General features: G+C 34.4%; 1 protein-coding gene across 2 annotated transcripts in view; it reads right to left on the bottom strand.

The window, feature by feature from the left end:
• Window positions 1–1,895, bottom strand: part of Mvl (Malvolio) — a 60,785-nt gene extending 58,890 nt beyond the window's left edge. For both annotated transcript variants that reach the window (XM_067269341.1, XM_067269343.1), the window contains exons 1-2: window positions 1,826–1,895; window positions 1,528–1,604 (exon numbers count right to left, since the gene is read on the bottom strand). The gene's annotated coding sequence lies outside the window, so the exon portion shown is untranslated. The remainder of the gene's footprint in view (window positions 1–1,527; window positions 1,605–1,825) is intronic.
• Window positions 1,896–14,202: the final 12,307 nt, after the last annotated feature.

Below are 14,202 nucleotides of genomic sequence, written 5' to 3'. Positions count from 1 at the left end.
AAATAAAAAATTTCATTTTATTATACACTATTTGTGTATTTTATTTATTTTTTTATATTTTAATTTATTGTTTAGGGCATTTAATTGTGTTATTTTTACCTTAAATAAGTGTATCTGCTGTTTAAGTTTATCAAAGTGGATATTATTTATTTTTTATCTATTTAGACAAATAATTAAGAAATTGTCATTTTATTCTAGGATTAGTTAAATAAGGAGGAAAAAAAGAACATAAAATCAGAAAATTCAATATAAATATAGTTCTGAACGAAAGCTTTCATACAAGATAAACATTTCATAAACAGTAACCCAAAGACTGGTTTTTTTAGATGTTCTGTTTTTAAATAAATAATATATCAATGCCTTCAGAAATGTACTTATATCAAAAATAAGTCTGTCTAAGATAATATTGATAATTCAGTCTCTTAAAATATAAAATATAGTAAATTCTTATTAATCAAAACTAATTATTGTACAGGGCTATTCAGATTAGTGTAAAACAAGGTTATATATAAGAGTCAAAAATGACTAAAGACAATTATATTTATTTAAAAATGCTTTTATACTGCACTTAATACACGTATTTATGTTAAAAATGTATAGTATATATTAATTTTAAAAATTTATTATGTTTTTAAAAGATAATCTATAACTTCTTTCTGTTTTTGGCTGAAACATTTAGTAGAAAAACAAACAAAATTGGTCTACAGTAAGTAGAGTTTGGATTAACACGGATTCAGATTAGCGCAAGAGTACTATAGTAATATGTATATTTAGTCACAATTATATATATACATACACATAATTATTATACTGCATAAAATAGGTAATAACTGTAATAATCTTGCATATCAATTATTACATTAATAATTAAAAAATTAATGATTTTTTCTAATCGATCTTTAAGTCACAAGTTACAAAAATTTCAAAACATCTAACAAGCATTTTAAATGTATCAAACAGAAGGTAAATAAATATAAAGTTATTAATAAACACTACAATAACCTAACAAACCAGCAAGAAAATTATTATTGTAGTGTTTATTATCGTCTAGTTTTAACCAGTTGTAAAGTAGCAGTTGTTATAAAGTCATTGAAAAAAATTGATATAACAGTAGGCAAACAAAGTGAAAAGGTTTTAAATGCGATCGAATTGTATCGCAAACGGTCGAATAAATTATTATTCGATAATTATTATTTGTTAACTATTCAAATACAAATCTAATTTGTTCCAGAAAAGCGGTTCGAGTCGGGATCCTCACTTAAAAAATGTCTGTTTAAGTCATATTTCCAGTTACAAAATAAATTTACCTAGAGTTTACGAATAAACCTACTTTGTTTTTTAATGTATTTATAATAAGTCATAAATATGGAATACGGTTTGTTTATATTTATTTCATATTTAATAAAATAGTATATTATAAATGCTGATATTTTAATAAGAGTTTAAATTTATATTTATGTTTTCAGTCCATAATCACAATATTGACAAGATAGTTAGAGAAAAGGATATATTTAACAGGTGACTTACCTCAAAAACTGTTTTGTTTATATAAAACAGTAAAAATGTCAACTTAACGACAAACAACATGTATAAAGCATACAGATCTAGAAAAGAAAAACAAGATTTAAATCTACAAATTGCCATTCATGAGAATTCGTATTAATATAATCGTATATTACTAAATTACACTTTCATACAATTTAAATAGCCAGTCACCGGCAATTAAAGTATACTTCTCTACAGAATTTCCAAACAGTCGATTAGATATATAACTTTAAAACATATGTAATAGAATAGAGTATATAAATACATTTGCACCACTTACGCTAAAAACTGAAATAAGCAATACTTCATCCGTATCCGTTCTCCATGGCGATCCACGTGACTCGTACTCCATATCAAGATGGAGGAAACACAAACATTAAATTTGAATAATCGGATTTTTTAAACGATGTTACTAAGACATATTACTAGCCGATAAAATCGCAAATTTTTTTTTCCTCCTTCTTTTTGGAATTTCTAGCTCTCGCGGGTTCTGCCGGCCCCGCAAAAACTTGGCCACGCCGGGCCTTCGAGATTCGAACCCGGTGGTCCAGCCCGAATTGCATTATTCAAAACTATAATACAAACTTTTAGCACTGTGTTAAAAGTTAAAAAGAAAAAAAAAACGAAATGGTTCGGGCCTTTCTCTAAATCCGAAATACTCTGAATAAAACAATCACAGTAGATTATATTAGCGAGGTTGTGGCCGAAGTTTTAAACGCGTAAACGTGTACGTCGGACGTTCGGCGCCGCTTTCCTGTAAGCCTAGAAGTTTGACAATGGCGTTTGGAAAGTCAGTGGAATCACGCTCGACGTTCCAAACGTCAAACTTCTAGGCTTACAGGAAAGCGGCGCTCAACGTCCGACGTACACGTTTACGCGTTTAAAACTTTGGCCTCAACTTCGCTATTAATTAAATTATCAACAACCGTGAGGCAGATAATAGTGAGGGCTTATCACACCAACGATAGACACAAACGCTCAGGAATCAAAGTGAAAGCGTTTAATAAACAAAAATGAAACAAAAATTTGTGCCCATCGTTGGTGTGATAAGCCCTCACTATTATCTGCCTCACGGTTGTTGATAATTTAATTAATATAATTATACCAAGAGCTAGAAGCAACTTTTGTAATAAAAAACGTTAGTAGAATTATAATTTCGAAATTACTTGTCGCAATTATTCAACATTTCTATTATAGATGATACGTAAGAGATAATTAAGATATGTAACGTTAGTTTCTATTGTTTTCAATGTCTGACTACATGACTGATAAAGGAAAAATAAAATTCATTTTGTAAATGTACTTAAGTGTAAATATATCAATCAAAAATTCATTGGAGCGTACAAATTTTAAGCATTTTTTTTCTAAAAATAGAAATTTATCAAAAATATACAATATTTATTTAAAATGAATTGTAATCTTGATATTTGGGAATTTATAAATATAAAAATAATTATTACTTTTTAAATTAATATTTTATAATATAATGTAGTTTATTTCAAATGTTTTAGTTACAAAAATAATACTTTATGAAGGTTTTAGCTAAGAAATCAACCATTAAATTCTAAATATAAATTTTTTTAATATAAAAATTGAAAATTATACAATATATAAAATAATATTATTATAATTACAATATTTAATATATTATAAAAATTCAATTTATTGGGCTGCAACTTGAAAAAACTGTAGACTTATAAATTCCCACTGTTGTCCGTGCGTCGTCTGTCCTTCCTTATAAATCTCGAGAACCGAATTAGATAGATGAAAGACGAGACCAGATGTGGAAACCTTAGGGGCGGGAGGCCCCATTAACTATATAAAACTTCTGATGCAACCGGAACTCATGTTATTTCAATTCAAATCTTTTCTTCTGAAAACAGTTAATAGATGACCGCCACGACTCTATTGTTATAGGAAAAGTACGATGTACAGGGGCAAGACACTACAGTACTAATTTCAAATGGAGAGCATATATTTTAAATTAAATAAATGGGGATACTATAGATTACCACCTATGGAATTTCGGGACTTTGAGTATATATCTGAACTGAGGGGACCGAGACGAGTTCAACGATACCCTATCTTTGGATCGGAGACGAAAAATAAGAAAGTTATCATACTTTTTAAGTTAACATACTTTTTCAATGCTTTCATGCAGACGGCACCGTAGTTGCTAGTGCTGCCATCTCGCGGTAAAGTCTGCAAACAAATAAAAAAAAAGCACTCTGAAAGGCAAGAAATTGCACGAACAGTCGAATGCCACTTCCTTTTTTTTCTTTTGTTCAAGAACTACCGTGAATCAATTTAACTAGTGGCGTTAAATAATCGGCGGCCTGCCGGCGGCTCCCCTCCCGGGGGAGTCCGTCGGGAGCACGAACAGTCGAACGCCAGTTCCTTTTTTTTCCTTTTGTCCAAGCATCGCGACTCCCGATCGCGATAGCGCGGTCAGCTCGTAGTACTAGCCGACCGCGAGCGATAGCGAGACTGAGGAGCCGTAGCCCCCGAGGTCGACTAGCGAGGGTGTGCGAAAAGCACTTAACGCCAACTGCAGACGATCGATGTGCTCGTGGATCAACATCTGCCACTGTTGAAGGTATATACGGCCGACTTGCCGGACTGCCTGTTAAACACGCGATAGGCTTAGCGGAGAGAGCGACGCGACTCCCGATCATCGCGCGATCGCTGAAAAAAGTATGATAACTTTCTTATTTTTTGCCTCCGGCCCAAAAGTAGGGTATCGTTGAACTCGTCTCGGTCCTCTGAGTTCAAGTATATACTGAAAGTCTCGAAATTCCATAGGTGGTAATCTATAGTACACCCGAATAAATAAAAACTTATGATTGAAAATTGCAATCCGGCATTGTGACCATTGTCACAATTAATGCCCGCTATGTATGAAAAAAACTAATTATATAGCGATTACAAAACTGATTATATATTCAGATATATTTATTTTTAAGCTAAATAATGTTTGCAAGAAGAAACAAAATATCCGCCACTGGATCATTTTTAAATGGAATTAAGAATCTTAAACTACATAGAGTGGCTGTGACTATGGTTACAGCACTCCTGGTTGCATCGACAGGTACTATCGACCGCCATCTTACTTTAAGTCAAAACATTGAAGTCCATATCACGTGGGGCAGGATTGCCATTTTAGAATCTATTTTTTTCATCTAAATCTAGATTGTTTCATCTCGAATTTAGTTATTTTCTAGATTTTATTTAATTATTATAAAAGAGGTAAGATCAGAATTTAAACTGGTAACTGGTGAGCTACAAAACAATTGTCCCAATTTATTGTAACTTAAAAATAAGCTTACAGCTACAACAGTCGACAATCCGTAGGCGAAATCAAGTCTTCCGATTTGTATCTTTAGGCGAATGTCCTACTGAAATTTTGTTTTTCGGGTCCCTTTTGAGAAGTCGATGACCCCGAGGCGTTGATTGGAGAAAGTCCGTAGAGAAGACGAGGGTATCCGGTTCGATGTCGGGATGCAGAAGAGATTTTTAACTGAGGATGGTGCTGCACAACAGGAAGGCAGGAGGAGAAGATCTCTGTGTCCTTGATACACAGATTTTTCTACATTTTTTTCGGGCCCAGATCGACCACTTCGATTGGTTGTTTCTACTCATCTGCGCTTTCTAATTGGTCGTCACTCGTTACCAAGTGTAACGAGATCGGAACCTAGATCGCAGGATGAGTCAAAATCGTCTGTCTATTCGATCCCAATCGAAGTTTGATAGGCCGGATGGCCGAGCGGTCAAGGTGGCAGCCTACCGCTCTGGGGGACCCGGGATCGCATCCGAACGGGTCGAATAATCCCCAGGAATTTTTCGGGGGGTGGTCCGTTCGAATATGTCGATCCCCGTCCCTCACCACCCGGCCGCCCCATTGTGGGCCTGGCCGAACCCATAATGAGCTTACTAAAAGAGGCCCTCTTAGTGCCCACAGGGCGGAAAGAGTTAAAAAAAAAAATCGAAGTTTGATCTTACATTATTCTATTGTTTAAATATGAGAACTACTCTCTTTTTTCGATTCGAACATCTCTTTTTATGGTTATAGAATTAGTACCTTTTAACATTAATAGTTTTATAAAATTATTTTATAAATTGCCTTTACATTCTTGTGTGGTTCCGGCACACTTCCGGAGCCTCAAGTGATACACTCCACCCTCAATATATCAATATTTTTATAATCTAAATACGAGCCAGGTCTCGAAGGGCTTTACTCTCAGCCACATGATTGTTTATTTGTAGTGTATTCAGGTCTGTCTGATCCGTATCATACTCAGCACGTTGTTCATTTTTTCGGACAGTCTTTTTTTCTTTCGCGGGATATAAATAGTGCTCTCGTGTTTTTATTATACTTATACAGTAGTTTGTTTGTGAAAATTTTGATTTCAATTTGTTAAAATATTTAAAATTAAAAACTACATTTTGACCTTTGTCGTGTTATGAACCAAATTGTTGAAGTTAAAATCTTTTAAGAGGTAATAAAGAGCTAACCCTATACATGCCAAAGGTCAAACTGGGTTAACATAGATACCGTATTTGATTAACGCGATTTTAATACATGCGGTAGCATCGAGGGATTAATTAATCGTGTTAATCAAAGGATACCTATAAAATTTTCAGATTTTTAATAAAAATGTAACTCAACATCAGCGTAACATACATAGTGTGGATTGGAAGATAAACAGAGCATAAAAAAGTATTGGAAAAAGTATTCCTAGGAAACGCCTGCAGTTGCATTTCCTAATAATATATTTAATCCGTGTGAGATACGCGGATGAAATATATTATTAGTAAATGCGGCTGCATGCCAATGATAAATAAACCTAACCGAAATTTTCTTTATCATTTATGTTATTCTTTATCTTTGTCAACGTCGAATTCAAAAGAAAAACAAACTTTCTTCTCCTCACAATATGGCGGTTTGCTCTACAGTGAAGCCACTTCAAGCTTCAAGTGTGCGGCTAGTGGCGACAGAGCGCTGCCGCTCCTGTTAGATATTATAGGTCCATGGTAGGACCCGGGCGAGAATTTCCAGGAATTTTTCGTCGGTGATCTGTCCGTATTGTCTCTCGCCCCATTGTGATCCTGGCTCAACCCACGATTAAAAGGGTCTTTTAGTGTCCACAGGGCAAAAAAAAAGAAGAATCATAAAAAGTAAATAATAAATACATTATTCAAATCACATATTTTATTTATATTAATAATTAGATTTTGGTCATGATTAAACGACGGTGGTCCTGTTTAGTGCACTCGGGGCAGAAAGATTTATAAAACAACTAGCAGGTAGGCCCGGCGTTGCTCGGGCAAAAGTAACGATAACGAAGATTAAGATTATTACATTATAGTCACAAAAAAGAGAGTAATTTCAACAACGAACTAAGTTTTTCTAAAGAAAGGTCGAATTTGAAAATCGAACGTTCTATTATTGTTCGATGTTCACGACGTGTTCTGATTATATCGTTCGATTTTCATCGAATGTTCTAAAGAAGAAAAGTCGAGAAAAACTGAACTAATCTGTTTAAATCTGAAAATCGAATATGTTCTAACATATTACTCTTTTTCTTTTTTCTTTTTTTTTTCCAGAGCCCGTAAATCTTGCACGTCGCTTTCTCTTGTTCTCCATTGTCACTTAACACTGGTACTTAAATCTAGTACCCTAACTGTGTACCAAATTTCAACTTTCAACTCCTAACCGTTTGGGCTCTGCGCTGATTATTATTATTATTATTATATTTTTTTTAAAACTCTTTTCGCCCTGTGGGCACTAAGAGGGCCTCTTTTAGTAGGCCCATTATGGGTTCGGCCAGGCCCACAATGGGGCGACCGGGTGGTGAGGGACGGGGCTCGACATATCCGAACGGACCACCTCCCGAAAAATTCCTGGGGATTATTCGACCCGTTCGGATTCGATCCCGGGTCCCCCAGAGCGGTAGGCTGTTACCTTGACCGCTCGGTCATCCGGCCGTCTATTATTATTATTATTATTATCAACTCGTCTCGATTATATATATATATATATATATATATAATAATAATAAAATTAACTTCGTTCTATTTTCATTAGTTTCGTTCGTTAAATGTTTAAATAAAACTCGAAACAAAAATGTTAAATATGATTATGTGTTAAATGTAATAAAATTTAAACTTCAAAACTACGCAATAATAAACTTTATTTTATTTGAGACCATAATCGGTAGCGACCACATAAGATACGAATTTATCTCATTTGTTCTCGATTATAAACACGGGAATGTACAGTACAATCGTAAGACAATTTTATTGTAATTCTCCATTGAATCCAACGGTTATCCTTCATTGATAATTGTAAAAAATGAATCATAATATTCAATAACCGTCCGTGTTCGGCATTGTACGGTCGAATGTACTGTATATTTCGCGAAAATTAAAAATACATTATTTCTCTACTTAAAACAATCATTTGTTAACGTCGGATATCAGCACATGTCAATCCCGCTTATCGTCATACGCAGCGCCGTCCAACTTATCATAGCCCGCGGGCCATATTTTCTTCACCAAACGTTTCGGGGGCCAAGAAGGTTGATAAATGAAAAGTCAGTTTATGTTAATTAAAAAAATATTTTATTTATACTAAAAAGAAAACTTTAAAATATTCGTAATATATTAATGAGAACATTGTGGCCGTAATTTTCACATAGTAAAATAATTTTAATATTAATAATAATAATTTAGTAACATAAATTTATTCATAGTAAAATGTACTCGCGGGCCGTAAAAATAATTTGGCGGGCCGTATACGGCTTGCGGGCCGCCAGTTGGACAGCCCTGGTCATACGTATTAATGTTCTGACTTATTAAACACTAGTTTTATAGTGTATTTCGAAGACACGTGGCAAGTTTTTCATCAATTATCTTTATTTAGTTGAGTCGACTCAACTAAATAAAGATAATTGATGAAAAACTTGCCATGTATCTTCGAAATACACTATAAAACTAATGTTTAATAAAATAAGTCAGAAATACGGAAAAGAACATGGTTTCATAAAATAAAACGTATTATTAATGTTATTAAATTTCAGTCTGATTGTTGAAATTAAGATTAAGATGTGGTACAAGAAACCATAAACTTTTTCCGATATATTTATTCATTCAACAAGATCAACAAGAACCGTAATACAGTAGTAACGAAAAAGAAACTTAAAACGGGTTATGACGACAGCGTTTATGTTTGCTCTACTGACATTCTCCCTCATAGGACCTGTTTCGAGATCGGTCTCTAACGTCGTGAGTTACGAAGGCGAATCGCTGGCCACTTTAAAGTGTGGGTAAATTTTCGGTATTCTCGCATTTATAACGTCATTTACGATCTGAACAGCTTGTGGTGGCTTAATATCTTTAGTTTTAAATACGATATTTTTCAATGCATTTTATTAGAAAAATTTATAAGAAAAAAAATAATATATATCAGAACTGACACACAAACTTGGTAATTTGTAACATTTTGTGAAAATTAACATTGTCTAGTTACCTAGTTGTTTGCTGGCACTGAGCCAGAAAGACGTAGAATATTGTTTTGTACAATTCGATATAACACTTATGCATGTATGTTTATTCGTTGTGAAATTATCGCGCATTATATCAAACATTTGTTTGAAATCAAAATTTTATACTGCTATCAACTAATATAATGAATTATTATACTTTATTCGCTTCGTATCGAACGAGATTATATCCGTTGTTAATAAATTTTACAAAAATCGATATTTACCAAAGTAACGATAAATCGGTATCCTCGAAGTTTTGCTTAAAAAGTCAGGGTACCGATCGATCGGTGCCCTCGGGGACAAAGGGTTAATTAATGTTAATAACACAGATGTGTGACCAATATTTTCAATAAATATCGTATTAAATAATACAAATGTTTTAATCCCAATCATCACTTTATTTATTTCCCCCAAACATATTTATGTAGCTAAAATTAGTTTTAACTAATGTTAAAAGTTAAAAAGTTAATGCTTGATTTTAGTTTTATCTAAAATCAAAACATGTACAGCAGTAAATTTTAGTTTTAACTAGACAAAACGGGTTTTTTTTTTAACTCTTTCCGCCCTGTGGGCACTAAGAGGGCCTCTTTTAGTAGGCCCATTATGGGTTCGGCCAGGCCCACAATGGGGCGACCGGGTGGTGAGGGACGGGGCCCGACATATCCGAACGGACCACCCCCCGAAAAATTCCTGGGGATTATTCGACCCGTTCGGATTCGATCCCGGGTCCCCCAGAGCGGTAGGCTGCCACCTTTACCGCTCGGCCATCCGGCCGTCGACAAAACGGGTTATAATAATGACATCCAGTAAAAACTAGTTTCAACTAGTTAAAACGCGTTTTCACTAAAAACGGGTTTTTACTGTAACATATATACATATATGTTACAGTAAAAACGTGTACAGTACATGAACTTCCGATTTGTACCGCAAGTCACGTTATTTCAATTCAAAAATGTTCCCCCAAATAGAGGTAAATACATAACCGGCACGACTCTATTGCTAACAGAAAAATATGACATACAGGGACAAAACACTACTACACTCCGCGTAGGCAAGTGCCACGCGCTACCTGTCACTGTAAAGGAATAATGGCGAATCTATTTCGCGCTATATCATTGTCACAGTAATTCAGTGAATATATACAGTAATTTAAAAAAAAGGTATAATATCATTTTTTGTAAGAATTATATTTAGTTTATTATTTTGTTAAATTTTTCCAATAGATGGCGCTACATGTAAAGCCACTGATCAAATATAGACAAAAAGTATTCGATATACAGTCATACCTCGGTACTCGAACGTTTCGAAGCCCGAACAAATCGGTACCCGACCAAAAATTTCGAAAAAAAATGTTCCTGTTCCCGAACAAAATTTTGGTACTCGAACGGGAAAGCCCGCCAAGCCGACGCCGACGCCGACGCCACGGCGGGGACGTCAGTTACGAGACAGTCATTGTTTCGCATGAACATTAACTTACGCTGTGCTATATTTTTTGGATTAGCATCCTTTTCTTTTCTTTTCTTTTCTTAGCTTTTGTTGAAAAATCTCATCCTGATACCATGGTAGCCAATAGGGCTGTACACCTTTTCAATGAAAATGTCATGTCTCATTTCCGTAAAATTCTGCAATAAAGGCAGAAGCAACAGACAATGGATAAGTTTTTAATTAAAGATTTACCTGCCCAAAAGCGACAGAAAAGGGAAGCAACCCCGAAGTTCCATTACCAGATGTTTTTATGGAAAGGGATTCCCCTTCTCGGCAGTAACTTCCGCTCTTCCTCCTCACACCTCCATAAACTTACGCCATCATATCGCAATCAAAAAGGTAAATTTTCCTATGTTAAAATGACTTCTTTAATGTTTTTACTATTTATTGAGAGTTATATATATGTTATTTACTGCTTGCCTAAAATCTAAATATCATTTATACTGTAATCTGTTATGTTACTAGCGAATCAACTGGAGATTGAAACGCATTAATCCATTTTACATTATTTGTAATGGGAAAAAATGATTTGGAGTCCGAACATATTGGTACACGAACCTCTCTCTGGAACGGATTATGTTCGAGTACCAAGGTACCACTGTATAGAAATCCAATCTATAACTTCAGATGGGATGTACGGCATGATCTAAGTTAAAAGTAGTTAAAAGTAATTGTCGAGTTTCGTAGCAATTGGTCGATCGGCATAGCAGTGTATAGCGAACAAACAAACAATCATCATCATTTATTTATATAGATTAAAAATTGATTTAAATTTAATCATTTAACGAAAACAATTAAATACTGTACAATAAAGCGCAAAACACGACGACGATTTTATGAATAATAAATTGGTCTGAAAAATAGTTTCTCTCACTCTGAGAACATTTAATTTCCTACTGATAAATGACTAAACTCAAGCGTATAGTAATACTAGCGGGTGGGCCGGCGTTGCTCGGGCAAAAGTAACGATACCGAAGATTAAGACTATTACCGTACCCGTTTTCACAGAATGCTAGAATTGGGTCCCTTTGTTTCCAGACTAATTAAAAAATTTTTAGATGGGTCTAAAAATATGTTCGATTTCCCACAAAAACGAAAAAAACTGCACCTGCGTCTTGCACGTCGCTTTCTCTTAACAGTTCCATTGTTACGTAACACTTTATTGTTGACAATTCCATTGTTACGTAACACTTCCGTTGTTGATGGAAATGTTAAGCCTTAATCCAGTCCCTCTCCCCGTGGGGAGGAATTTCGAAAAATTCCTTCTTAGTGTGCGTGTTCTCGTGACGTACCCTAACTGTGTACCAAATTTCAACTTTCAACTTCTAACCGTTTGGGCTCTGCGCTGATTATTATTATTATCAACTCGTCTCGATTATATATATATAGACTAGCAGATAGGCCCGGCGTTGCTCGGGCAAAAGTAACGATAGCGAAGATTAAGATTATTACGTTATAGTCACAGAAGAAAAAGAGCAATTTCATCAACAAACTAAATATTTCTAAAGAAAGGTCGAATTTGAAAATCGAATATTCTATTATTGTTCGATTTTAACGACGTGTTCTGATTATATCCTTCGATTATCATCGAATGTTCTAAAGAAGAAGAGTCGAGAAAAACCGAACTAATCTGTTTAAATTTGAAAATGGTGTTCTAACATATTACTCTTTTTGTTTTTTTACCTCCAGCGCCCGTAAATCTTTCATGTCGCTTTCTCTTGTTCTCCATTGTTACTTAACACTTCCATTGGTACTTAACACTTCCATTGTTGATGGAAGTGTTAAGACTTAATCCTGTCCCTCTCCCCCGTGGGGAGGAATTTCGAAAAACCCCTTCTTAGTGTGCGTTCTCGTGACATACTCTAACTCAGGGATGGGCAACCCGCGGCCCGCAGTAATACTTTTTGCGGCCCGCGTGGCATAAAGTATGAATAAATATATCAATTTTCCAGCTTAATGAGATATTCGACAAAAATTCAAACGTTATTTTCTACAACTTATATTTGTGAAAAGTTTTTTCGCAATGAATTTAGTAAAAATTAAAACAAGAAACCGGCTAACAGACACATCGAAACTAATTTAAAACTAGCAGTGACTGATATTTAACCAAACCGATATATTACGTTTAGATCGGTGCCAGAAGCTACATTAAGTATACCTATGCTAATTTATAATTATATATGAATAAAGAATTGTGATTTACCGACAGTTCCCCCGTCTTTTCTCTTGTGTGCGGCCCGCGTCAGTTCAAAAGTTTTGAAATGCGGCCCTTACGTAGAAAAAGGTTGCCCATCCCTGCTCTAACTGCGTACCAAATTTCAACTTTCAACTCCTAACCGTTTGGGCTCTGCGCTAATTATTATTATTATTATCAACTCGTCTCGATTATATATAAAGATTAATTAAAATATGAATTTTGGGAAAAGAACAGTCATCTTAGACCGATGCATACAGTCCTTCCCTGAGAAATTAAACCAGCTGGAACAATCTTATTAATTACACTTCGCAATTTTCTCTTTCTCTTTTCCTTTGTTGCAGATAGCTTTTGATCTCTGTTTTATCTTTTTAATTCTTTTCCTATTGGCTGTTTTAAGACCAAATTATATTACAGAAACAATAATAAACAGTCTTGAACAACTCGAAACGAATAGAAAGGCATTGAAAAAATTATGATTGCAATGGCACAATCGCCGAATTTTGCTACGATCGAAAAGAACTTTTAGACGAAACTAAAACAGAAGGCAAATACAAAGAAGCCAAGAAATAAAGTATTGTTATCAGCATGAAATTATAGCTTCGGTTATCATCTAACATTATAGGATGAGCTTGAAAGACTTGAGAGAAATATATCCAGGAAATTTGTCTCGAATTAAATGTAAAGTCTTCCCAATAAATATGAATTGTCTTTGTCTTCAAACATATATAACAGACATGGGCAAATGCGGCTCTTGCCGAAAGTGTTAATTTCTGTTTTTTATTATTATTTTTACAATTTTATTTTTATATTTTGTGAAAATATGTTTATTAGAAAAATTCAATATTTGTTTTATATTATATAATAAAATCGCGCGCCTTACCATACTATCCGCCACGACAGTACAGAACTGCGGCTCCCGTGCATTTTGCAAAACCTACATTTCGGCTCCGACTGAACTCTCGCTTGCCCACTCCTGATATATAATGTTCTGGATTTTTAAGGAATTAAAAGCTATCGGCTTTTTTCTTTCAGTAACACATCACCGACTTAAATACTTTCTTGTAGTTTACAAGAAAAACAAAATCGCTTGTTAGCTTTGCAGCTTCTTTCCGTCCTCTCACAACGTGCAGCAAATGCTGATATTTTAATTATGTCCAAAGTTTTGAATTCCTTACAAAACTGTGTATTTATTATGTTTGTACTTTGCAAAACGGGTTCTAGGTATAACAATACGTGTTTACGCGAGGTGTTACAGGACCTTTGCACTAAGCTGTAAATAAATTAAACTAAACACGAAAACCTACAATAAAAATAACAATAGATATTTGAATTTAATAAACAATTTTAAAAACGAACATTTAATCACGTTTTTTATATTTAAAATAAAAAGTCGACCGGAAATTTTTCCTGCAATTTTCGATATACGAAAGC

This window comes from Centruroides vittatus, unplaced genomic scaffold, assembly GCF_030686945.1.
Source record: "Centruroides vittatus isolate TY-2023 unplaced genomic scaffold, ASM3068694v2 contig_349, whole genome shotgun sequence".
NCBI classification, from domain to species: domain Eukaryota; kingdom Metazoa; phylum Arthropoda; class Arachnida; order Scorpiones; family Buthidae; genus Centruroides; species Centruroides vittatus.
This window is presented reverse-complemented; position numbering and strand designations above follow the sequence as displayed.